Source organism: Cibotium barometz, chromosome 11, assembly GCF_041138505.1.
Source record: "Cibotium barometz isolate CiBa-2024 chromosome 11, ASM4113850v1, whole genome shotgun sequence".
Classification (NCBI taxonomy): Eukaryota; Viridiplantae; Streptophyta; class Polypodiopsida; order Cyatheales; family Cibotiaceae; genus Cibotium; species Cibotium barometz.
Genome location: NC_141056.1, coordinates 61,451,410 through 61,464,198, shown reverse-complemented (window position 1 = coordinate 61,464,198; position 12,789 = coordinate 61,451,410).

Here is a 12,789-nt window from a genome sequence, read left to right as displayed (position 1 = left end):
GAGAAATGGTCAGCCATACAAAGGAGGTTATGGCAAAATTTTCTAGAATTTTGTGAAAAAGAAAGTTTGTTTTTATGTTATTACAAAAGAGTAATTCCCACCATTTTTGCATCTAAAAGAAATATTCTAATTACTCCATGTACATATTCACCTATGAATATGCATGGATATCACTGATATTAATTATTAAATTTGATTTTTATGCATAGAAAGATGCATAAAGAAAATTTTTTAGTACAAAAGTGTTATTCTTATTAAATTTGATTTCTATGCATAGAAAGATACATAAAGGAATTTTTTTATTACAAGTGTTATTCTTATTAAATTTGATTTCTATGCATAGAAAGATGCATAATGGAATTTTTTTTAATTATAAAAGTGTTATTCTTATTAAATTTGATTTCTATGCATAGAAAGATGCATAAAGGAATTTTTTTATTACAAAAGTGTTATTCTTAATAAATTTTATTTTTATGCATAGAAAGATGCATAAAGGATTTTTTTAATTACGAAAGTGTTATTCTTATTAAATTTGATTTTTATGCATAGAAAGATGCATAAAGATTTTTTTTTTACAAAAGTGTTATTCTTATTAAATTTGATTTTTATGCATAGAAAGATGCATAAAAGGAAATTGTTTTATTATAAAAGTGTTATTATTATAAAATTTAATTTTTGTGTATAAATAGATGCATAAAGAAATTCTTTTTATTTTAAAAGTGTTATTCCTATTAAATTTGATTTTATGCATAAATAGATGCATAAAAGTATTTTTTTTATAAAAGTGTTATTCCCACGAAAGTTAATTTTTATGCATAAATAGATGCATAAAGAATTTTTATATCAAAATTAGAATTCTCTTAAAATCTATATTTAAATGGGTATTTGATAAATGAATAATTAAATACTCTAAGAGAGAAATTTCTATCATTTTATATTCACACAGATTGTAAAAAGAGAATTCAAGAAATCTATCGAGTTCGAAATATTCAGATAAATGATTAATCTATTCCTCATTGGAATTCGTAACTAATTTAGAAATCAGTTAAGTGAATATTCAAAGAAAGAAATTCAGTAGAATAGTAACTGAATAATCAAACCTTTTCGAGAAAGAGAGATGAGGAAAAATCTTATCCGACTCGAACCTTGAATCAAACTATGACCAAGACCAAACTCTTTCATTAGTTTCGACGAGGAAAGAAGGTGTGACCAGCTTAGAAAAATACACTCAAAACTCTCACCAAATTTGAAACTAAGTTCGAGACCCTTCGAATTGATCTATGGATCAAGGTTATAGAATTCGAGGAATTCTGGTATGAAATTCAGAATTTCGATGGGGATACTGATTCAAGAAATACTCCTTGTATTCAAAAGAAAATCAAACTAAAAACTTGCATAGAAATGAGATGTGATGTGAATAGATGTGATGAGATGCGATGTGAATCAGATAGATGTGAATGAATGAGATGTGATGACATGTGAATCAGGATAGATGTGAATGAATGAATAGATGTGAATGTGTATGTGAAAATGGATGTGATTGTGTATAGAAAGAATGCATATGGATGTGTATGTGAAAATGGATGTGAATAATGGATATGGATGTGTATGTGAAGAATAGATGTGAATGTGTATGTGAAAATGGATGTGAATGTGTATATGAAGAATGGTTATAGATGTGTATGTGAAGAATGGATGTGAATGTGTATGTGAAGAATGGATATGGATGTGTATGTGAAGAATGGATGTGAATGTGCATGTAAATGGATGTGATGTAAATGAATGTGATGGATGTGATGTAAATGAATGTGATGGACGTGAATAGATGTGATGTGCTATGAATTGGGATGGATGTGATGTAAATGAATGTGATGGATGTGAATAGATGTGATGTTCTGTGAATCGGGATGTGAATGAATGAGATGTGATGTCATGTGAATCGGGATGTGAGTGAATGAGCTGTGATGTAAATTGGGATAGATGTGATATGTGATGTGAATGAATATAATGTGATGAGATGTGGATATGGGTAGATGCGAGTAGATGAGATCTGATGCGAGTAGATGAGATCTGATGTGTGGATATGGGTAGATGCGAGTAGATGAGATTTGATGCGGATAAATGAGTAAAGATGTGATGAGATAGAAAATGATGGGATGAGAATGGGAATACATATGAAATAAATGAGGATTGATGTGGAACAATGTGGAAAGACGAGAGTTCGTTTTATAGAAACTTTATTTATGACTTGTTTTTAAATGACTGTTCTACGTCAAAAATGTTGGGGAAGCATTTTGACTGTCTTGTGAATGAGGTCGTGGAGACCTAGCTGATAAAGTTGCAACAGTTGACGGAGAGCCAACGGAGGACATCTCGCATAGCAAGGTCGGCCGAGGTCTTGACCACCCTCGGTTCGATTTAAATGGTGAGCTTCTGGTACGGTGGATGAGGGACCAAGGAAGCGGCCTATGAGTGAAGCGCTAGGTGACTTGTGAAGGATCCTAGAGGGTGCTGACCATACGGTGCTCGGGCTCTAGGTCACCAAAGATACCCACACATAGGTCGTGGAAGATATTAGAACAAGGAGTAAGAGTTGTTTTTTGAATTCGGGCATGGATCTGGTTGATTGACCTTGCCGGTCCTCAACGGATGAGTCCATGGCTCTTTTATATGGATCTGTTGGTTGATCTTGCTAAATCTTCAACGGAGATTCCATTTTGATTTTTATAAGTAAATATATTGCCGAGTACTATGAGCTAGGAACTATCGAAAAGGCCCCTAAGTGGACAAGTGGTGAGCGTTCTGGTTGCCAATGATGCCATAGGTACACCGATGAAGGAAAAATTAGAAATTCGGATTCAACCGGATATTTTGGAGGATTATGATGAGTGATACTATAGTTTCATTAAAAGATTGTTTTAAAGATAGCTGAATCTATGTGAAAGGCAATTTCATATTGGCTGAGATACTATAGTTTCATTAAAAGATTGTTTTAAAGATAGCTGAATCTATGAGAAAGGCAATTTCATATTGGCTGAGATACTATAGTTTCATTAAAAGATTGTTTTAAAGATAGCTGAATCTATGAGAAAGGCAATTTCATATTGGTTGTGTAAGTGGTGTGACTAGTTTTAAGTTTGCATGAATATCCGGCTAGGGGGCCTAGGAACTCTTTTCCCTGGTACCCGGGACAAAACCTAACCAAATTCTTAAATGGATCCCATCACTACAGTGGTTGGGTGGGTGGTTGGCTAACCCATGGGGCTGGATGGGGTTAGGCTGGATTGATGGATCCCTAATATGAGACTCAATTCTGTTATGGTACGATAGATGAAGTAAATCTCGGATAAAAATTGTTCTATGGAAAAGAATCAACGATTGTGCCTCTCAATGAGGAAAAAAGCATTGGTCTCTATGATCCAAGTGCAAGTCGTTTCCTTGATCTGACTATGGGAACTCACGGGTTCGGTCAGATCAATTCAATGGCTGTGTCTCTCAATGAGGAAAAAAGCGTTGGTCTCTATGATCCAAGTGCAAGTCGTTTCCTTGATCTGACTATGGGAACTCACGGGTTCGGTGAGATCAGTTAGTTAAGACTCTTGACTACGTTAGAGTAAAAATATCCTGGAGGAATCGCCCGTGCTTTCTGGGCGAGGGAAGTTTTTCCGGGTTGGAAGAACCAAGAGATTAGTCTCTTGTCCGGATATTCGTGGGTGAGGCCCCAAGTGAAGGACCCTACCCCGTGAAAGAAGTGCTACTTCTGCTGCTAGCACCCCAGGATTCGTTGCGCGGAGGGGACAGTGATCTTTCAACATAAGAAGAAACCTACAAAGTAGACTCTCTCAAAAAGAAGGTTGAATGGTCTCAGCACATCACTACTCTCAAATTGAAGAAGCAAAAGGAGGCCCAAGCAACCAAGGATCAATAAAAGTAACAACTTGAGGGCATAGGCAAGCAATCGGTGAAGAGTGGAGTGTCCCCGAGCATTGAACAAGTAGAAAAATAAGCGGCACAGGAGGAAATCCAAAAAGCACTAGCCACATTAAGTGATAGGCTTAGCAAAATGAGGCAGGCAACTGACCCAGCCACTCAAAGCATTCTCCCAACACTAGAAAATATTACAAATTGTGTCATGGACAAGCTAGAGAATGAAGATAGACTTGCCAAAATAGATTAGGTGGAAGCACATGTGTAGCTATTATCCACTCAAGTCCAACAACAGAATCAACAAGCTGCTCACAAAACTTGCTCTGGCAACAGCAGCATGATACCATTGCAAGACTTAAGGAGGAAGCAACAGCACTACGGAGGACAGGGGATGACTTAGAGATGGTGACTGCTGAGCTCCGGACAACAAATCAAGACATCTAAAGCAATAGTTTCACCTAATACTATATTGATGTCTTGAAATCTTCTAGGGACTCACCTATCCATGTCTCAAAAATGTTTTCATGTCATTAAATTTGTACTAGTACTAATATCCTAGCCAATTATGAGAACTAAAATTTGTACTAGTACTATTATCCTTATCAATTATGTGCACTAAATACCTAATTATTACTTAATAATTTCTTACCAACCATGTCAAAGGCATGGGATTCCACTTCCCACCTAGAAACCAAATCTATGTGAGCCCAGCTCACTAGCTCACCAAACCTATGTGAGCTAAGCAAGCCACAATTTGACATAATGTGAGCATGATCACATATGATATTGCGAGGAGCCAACTAGATGTGATGTGAGATCACCAAGTTTACATGAGCCTAGATCACCAGACCTGTGTGACCCTATTTCATTTAAATCACATAAGCCAAGGAAGTCACAATTAGACGTTATGTTGATGTGAGCCAGGCTCACCAAACCCGCTCATGAGCCTGCATCACCAATTTTTGTAAGCAGATATGACATGAGCCTACCTAGACATAAGCCTACCTAGACATAAAATGATATCACCAAATCCACGTGAGCCAAGTTCATTGAATCTTGCTGAGATATCGATCTTCAACTAGTGTAGATATGGGTTAACCCATGTTTTAGAAAAATGTCCTCTCAATCAATCACATCATCAAGTTTTAAATCTTTGTTGTTCTTTTTACTACACCAACCATTTCGATGTTTCTTTGTTTTACTCTCGCACAAGTGAAGGTCGATGTTGTAGTCAAAGGCATCGTGGAGATCTCCATTGGTGCTACCCACCAACATGGAGAAGTCCCAAGGGTGACTGACAGAGATAACTTTCATCTTGCTAGCTCAATATGCCTCTTGTCTTTTTGGATTCATAGTGAGCAACATTGTTGACAATGAAGACAGAAACAAACGTTATGTTGTCTGGTGGTGACTCTTATTTATTTGGGGTAAAGGCCTCACCCATTTTCATTATTTATGATAATTCTGGCCCAACATACACATTAACAACAACAACGCATTCAAGCTATTGCCCCCATTTATATAATGTACAACATACAATTTGTTTGTACAAAACAATCAACATTATAATTATCTAATTAGTACTAGTGAGATGAACCATCACTAAAGAAATTAGTGAACGTCTTAGGGTTGATACAATGGAATATTAAACATCTTAAAGATTTGATTAATTACCTAAACATGTGGTAATGACCTTATATCAGGAACCTAAATGTGTGTATTTTTTTATTACAATTTACGATACTACAAATGAAGATAGATAAAGAAGGAAGAGAATGAGAGACCGAGGCACATATTATTGTAAATAATGAGCTGTGATGAGTAGAGCTCACAGACAGCTCCTTACACACCGTGCATGCAAACAACCATGTGGACACACATCCTTTGGTTAGTTAATTTGCACTCAAAAGACTAGTTTCTGTAAGCCTAAGCCTCCAAGATGATCACATAATTTTTGACCAAAGTTGACATAGTATGATTAAGATTAGTTAACCCTTCATTTCTCCTTGGCCAATTATACAATTTGGTTGGTGTAATAGACATGGTATTAGGGTTTTACTTAATTAACCTAATGGTTTCATTATTATTTAAATGTAGTTTGATCATTATTAACCTAATGATGAAGTGTGTTGATAATCAATAACCTAAGTGATTTATTTAGATAATTAATACAATTTGACAAGCTTACATCACTCATTTGGATATTATTTGTAACAATTAGCTATCGTATTAAAGTGCCACCAATAGTAGTGCTCGAAACAAGGTCATCTGGTAACAACACTAATATATATTATTGTTCCTACCTCTAGTTGATGGCAAAAAAAGTGTTTTGATGATGCCCTTACTTTGTGTGTGAGTTAGCTCTAACATCATCCGACTCAATAATGTTTGCCTCAACAATAACCACATAACACATCACCCATTCATTGTTATTTTCCTTATCTATTCCTTTGGTACGACTCAATATACACATAGAAAATGTAAATAAATGATAAATATGATTACTAAACTCAATGTGCAATCACTACAACAAAATGAGGGTGTAGCAGCAAAAAGAGCAGTGCTTTTATAACTAGAAGGGTAGGGAGATGTTGGGCTATTTTCACTGCTAAAAAAACTACTATTTTTGCTACACGGGTTCGCTACTACCGAGCAACGATATTTCGCTGCCATTTTTGCTGCGAAAGTACTGCGTAATAAAAAAAGCTGGGGCAAACTGGGGAGTCTGCATAGGACTCCCCAATCTTTCCCAGGTCTTTTTTTATTAAAACAGAGTCACAGTTTTGTGATACAAACATAAACATGAAAAATACATAAATTGAGAAGAATGCAAGTGATCCCAAAATTTATTATATTTCATGAATTGTCGAGCCTTTGGCCATATATACAAAAAATATATCAAAGAAGAGGTGGCTATCGAAATCCTCATTGGATTTTGATTGTGCTCATCATATGCCTGGGAAGTTACATCCATTAGACATCCCCCAACAAATGAAAAGGGAATGTATCAGTATGGATTTTATTATTGGACTACCTTCAGTGCAATCAGGTTACAACTCCATCTTCGTGGTAGTTGACAGACTAACCAAAGTTGCCCATCTGATTCTAGTAAAAGAAAACTACACTGAGGTGGATGTGGCTAGAGTGTTCCTCAAGGAAATCTTCAGATTGCATGGCCTACCTAGGAGAATAGTAAGTGATCGAGATCCCAAATTCACGTCAAGATTCTGGATTGTATTTTTCAAAGCAGTAGGAACTTTCTTGGATCTCAGCACAGCTTACCACCCCAAGACCGATGGTCAAACAGAAAGGGTGAACCAAGTAATCAAAGATATACTTTGGTCATGCTGTGGGGCAGGTAACCCAAGAAGTGGCTAAGCTATCTGCCCCTAGTCGAATTTGCCTACAATGCTTCTTATCATTGAAGTATCGGGATGAGCCCTTTCAAAGCTCTGTAAAATGGACAAGATTGCCTAACACCATTAACTTGCTCCAACCCATTAAATAGATACTTGATAACATGGAGCAGCAGATGCAGTCAATCCGCAAGGATATAAAAGCTACCCAGGATAGACAAAAGCAATATGCAGATAAGAAGAGGTCAGATAGAAAATTCGAAGAAGCAGATATGGTCTTCATTCGAGTACACCCCAAAAGAAGTTCTCTATCTCTTGGAAAGTACAAGAAGTTATCCCCCAGATACTATGGGCCATATCTGATTACAAACAAAGTAGGTGACTTAGCCTATGAACTTCTTCTGCCTCCTCATCTCAAAGTACATAATGTATTTCATGTCAGCCTACTTAAGAAGTATGTACCGTGCCCGAATCATGTGCTTAATGATGAACTCTTAACTTCTTCAACCCCAGGGCGGCGGATGGAACTCCAACCTGAAGAAATCCTTGATGTTCGAGAGAAGGTTCTCAGGAACAAAATTGTGAGAGAATTATTAGTCAAATGGAAGTTCTATCCTTTTAAAGATGCCACCTGGGAGAAAGAAGCCGAACTGATGCGGGATTACCCCCAGTTTGCGAGATGAGGACATCTCATGTTTTTCAAGTGGGAGAGGATGTAAGATTCCTCCCCAGCCCCTCAAGATGTCTAGTTTCTTCCCCTGTAATCAATCTCCTGTAATCAATCCCCTGTAATCAATCCCCTTTTTAGAATAATAAAAGATCTTGTTTCTACCTGTTTTGGCCTAGAGAGAGAAAATGTTCTATAGAGAGATAATTCAGTTTTTAGATATCTTTGGATGGAAAAATATCCCTTCTTATTTAAATTAATTCCCTTGAAACAGAAGTTAAAAAAGAAATTCCTGAGGTGCATTACAAATAAATTATAATGTGCACAAAAGACGACAGCCTAAGGGTCAAGATTTTCTGAAAATTTTGGATTATGGTCCAATTAAGGTTCCTATGGACCAATAAGATTAATCCAAATGTAGGGAGGAGATAAATTGAAGAATAAAAGAAAAACCCCCCAAAAATGAGTAAATGCTCACATAAGATGAAGAGTGGACTAAGGACCAAAGAAAAGAATTAAAAAACTGAATTTTGACACCTCAGTAGTGTGGGGATCTCCCCTCAGGAAGTAGGTGCCTTTTTCTCATCATTATCTCCAATTTTTAATTAATAAAATGAGATCTTTTCATCTCTCCTCTCTCCTATTTCAAAACTAGATCCAAAAAGTAAGCTGAACTGACCCAAAAATGGTCAAACATTGACCAAACTGATCTGGAAAATTCTAGAATCAGTTTGCTTGGTTAGAGGCTCACTTTTTCCTATAAATAGAAGCCTCCTCCTTTGTAAAAACTTAATGGTGTTTATGCACTATTACTCTACTCCTGGCTTGAGTGAGCCATCTACATTGAATTTTTTTAATAATTCAATTATTTTTGGCCTAATCCTCTCCAAAGTGAAATGGTGGCCACTATTGCTTCAAACAATAGTAGAACCCTCAATCCCTCAAGCCAAAGGAGAACTTACAAGCTCCATGTAAGCTAATTTTCTTACTTGTTTAATGAAAAATCTATGGTTTTCTTAAATTTTATGTTTTGCAAATGTTTGAATTAAATTCAAATGCTATGCCTTTGATAAAAAGGCCACCCCCTTCTCTTCTTTACATTCCAGCCTTTCTTAATCCTAAAAAGATTAACTAAGGGATTAATTAAACTCTTCTTATTATTTACTCTCTTGAATTTAGAAAAATGTGTAGATTAGAGTTCTATAAATCTAATTTGGGTTAATTTAAGTTAAATAAAGAATGATAAAAATGAGAAATGGTCAGCCATATAAAGGAGGTTATGGCAAAATTTTCCAGAACTTTGTGGAAAAGAAAGTTATTTTTATGTTATTCCAAAAGAGTAATTCCCACCATTTTTGCATCTAAAAGAAATATTCTAATTACTCCATGTACATATTCACCTATGAATATGCATGGATATCACTTATATTAATTTTTAAATTTGATTTCTATGCATAGAAAGATGCATAATGGAATTTTTTAATTATAAAAGTGTTAATCTTATTAAACTTGATTTTTATGCATAGAAAGATGCATAAAGGAATTTTTTTATTACAAAAGTGTTATTCTTATTAAAATTTATTTTTATGCATAAAAAGATGCATAAAGGATTTTTTTTAATTATAAAAGTGTTATTCTTATTAAATTTAATTTCTATGCATAGAGAGATGCATAATGGAATTTTTTTTATAAAAGTGTTATTCTTATTAAAATTAATTTCTATGCATAGAAAGATGCATAATGAAAATTTTATTATTTTAAAAGTGTTATTCTTATTAAATTTGTATTTTATGCATAGAAAGATGCATAAAGGAAAATTTTTATTACAAAAGGGTTATTCTTATTAAAATTGATTTTTATGCATAGAAAGATGCATAATGGAATTTTTTTTAATTATAAAAGTGTTATGCTTATTAAATTTGATTTTTATGCATAGAAAGATGCATAAAGGAGTTTTTTTATTACAAAAGTGTTATTCTTATTAAAATTGATTTCTATGCATAGAAAGATGCATAAAGGAAATTTTTTTATTATAAAAGTGGTATTCTTATTAAATTTGATTTTTATGCATAGAAAGATGCAAAAAGGAAAATTGTTTATTACAAAAGTGTTATTCTTATTCAAATTGATTTTTATGCATAGAAAGATGCATAAAGGAATTTTTTTAATTACAAAAGTCTTATTCTTATTCAAATTAATTTTTATGCATAGGAAAAAACATAAAGGAATTTTTTTATTACAAAAGTGTTATTCTTATTAAAATTGATATTTATGCATAGAAAGATGCATAAAGGAATTCTTTTTATTACAAAAGTGTTATTATTATTAAAATTGATTTTTATGCATAGAAAGATGCATAAAGGATTTTTTTATTAAAAAAGTGTTATTCTTATAAAAATTAATTTTTATGCATAAATAGATGCATAAAGAAATTCTTTTTATTTTAAAACTGTTATTCCTATTAAATTTGATTTTATGCATAAAAAGATGCATAAAAGGATTTTTTTAATATAAAAGTGTTATTCCCATTGAAGTTGATTTTTATGCATAAAGAATTTTTATATCAAAATTATAATTCTCTTAAATTCTATAAGCAATTGATAAATTAATAATCAAATTGAAATAATAGGAATACGCTTAGAATTCGAGTAGTTAAATAAAAACCTGAAGAATTTCTCAAATGAGTAGATCAACGGCTGTGTTTGATTTCGGCTAGGAAAAAAGCGTTGATTTCCTCAAATGATTAGATCAATGGCTATGCTTGATTTCGGTTAGGGAAAAGTGTTGATTTCTTCAAATTAAGTCAGTGATAGTTTTCCTTCTATCTAGTTTATCAGGTGAAGGATAGTTTAGTCTCTTGACCCCATTAGAAAATTCGTTAAGAAAATCAAAAAGGTGGAATTGTCCCCGTTTTTCGGGAAAGGTAAATTTTCATGGTTTTGGTTTCGGAATGACCACCAGATTAGTCTCGTGTCTAGACATTCGAGGGCGAGGCCCCGAGTGGGAAACCCTGCCCCACGCAAGAGGAAGCTACTTTCGCTGCTAGTAACCGGGAATTGGGTGGGCGGAGGGGAAGGAAAACTATCACTGACTTAACTTGAAGAAATCAACGCTTTTTCCTAACCAAAATCAGGCACAACCATTGATCTACTCATTTGAGGAAATCAACGCTTTCTTCCTAACCGAATCAGGCACATCTGTTGACCTACTCATTTGAGAAATTCTTTAGGTTTTTATAACTACTCAAATTCTAAGCGTATTCTATTATTTCAATTTAATTATTAATTATTTCAATTTAATTCTATTATTTCAATTTAATTATTAAAACTCCACTGATTCAAGCCTAACCCCATCCGGCCGGCCCATGGGTTAGTCACCACCCAACCACTGGAATTGGTAGAACCAGACAATTACTCACCCACCCATAATTGAATGCCTTTCTTAACTTTTGCTTTCGAATACAGATTTTTCATCTATGTCATCAATTATGACATGCTCACTATCTTTGTACCAACTTTCCATCTCATCAAAGATCACATCTCCGCTAGTGACAACCTATTTTGTTACTAGATTATAGCATTTGTATGCTTTTCTCTCTTGCGCATACCTAATGAAACCACATTTTTCAGCCTTTGGATCCAATTTCCTTCTTCTCTCATCTGGTACATGAACATATATAACACATCGAAAGACTTTCAAGTGACCAATATCCGGCCTAAATCTTGTCATCCTCATAATAGGTGTACTCTCATGTATAGCTATGGAAGGAGTCATGTTCAACAAGTACATTGTAGTAGCACATGCTTCTACCCAAAAATAATTTGGCATAGACTTCTTATTAAGCATAGCTCTTGCAATCTCACCAATGATCCTACTTTCCTCTCAGCAACACCATTCTGTTGAGGTGTGTAACTACATGTAATTTGTCTTCTTATCCCTTGCTCTCTCAAGAAGGCATCAAATGCATGTGATGTGTACTCACCACCACCATCTGTACTCAAACACTTGATCCATTGACCATATTGTTTTTACACCAATTCTTTGAAGTCAATGAACTTCCCAAGTGCTTCACTCTTCTCTTTCAAGAAGTAAATCCAAGTCATCCTATTGTAATCATAATAAATGTGACATAATACCTGCAACCATTGATAGTTGGAGTCTGTGCTGGACCTCATATGTCAATGTGAATGATTTCCAATGGTCTTCTACTGATTTGACCATCTTTTGGAAATGGTAACCTTGCTTGCTTCCCAAATCTACATGCTTCACATATATGATTACTACCATCATATTTAAACCTCGGAAAACCACCAACTATACCTTTTGCTTGCATAGATTTCAGCTTTTGAATATTCACATGCCCAACTCTCTTATGCCAAATAGCAATGTCTCGAACAACCCCTTAACTTTTTGAAAACATGGCAGACTTCAACTTTGGAATGCCTGCACTCAATTTGAACAATCTACCTTCTTTCTCCCCCTTTGCATTTAACTTGCAACCATTTTTTTAAGTCCTCAACAAAACAGCCATGTTGATTGAACCTGACTTGCATTCCTTGATCCACCATTTGACCAACCAATGCAAGACTCTTTGTAATTGTTGGCACATACAACACATCTGACATGGTTTTTACTATGCCATCATGCATACGCAATGGCACACTATCAACATGTGTAATAGGATGTTGAGTATCATCCCCAGTAGCAACATAGCCCTGATGTGTAGGCGTCATCCTGTCAAACCACTCACCATGGCATGTCATGTGGTTTGACACTCCAGAATCCATATACCAAATATCATCACTCTCCCTTTGTGATGTCATAGTACCTATTACATGT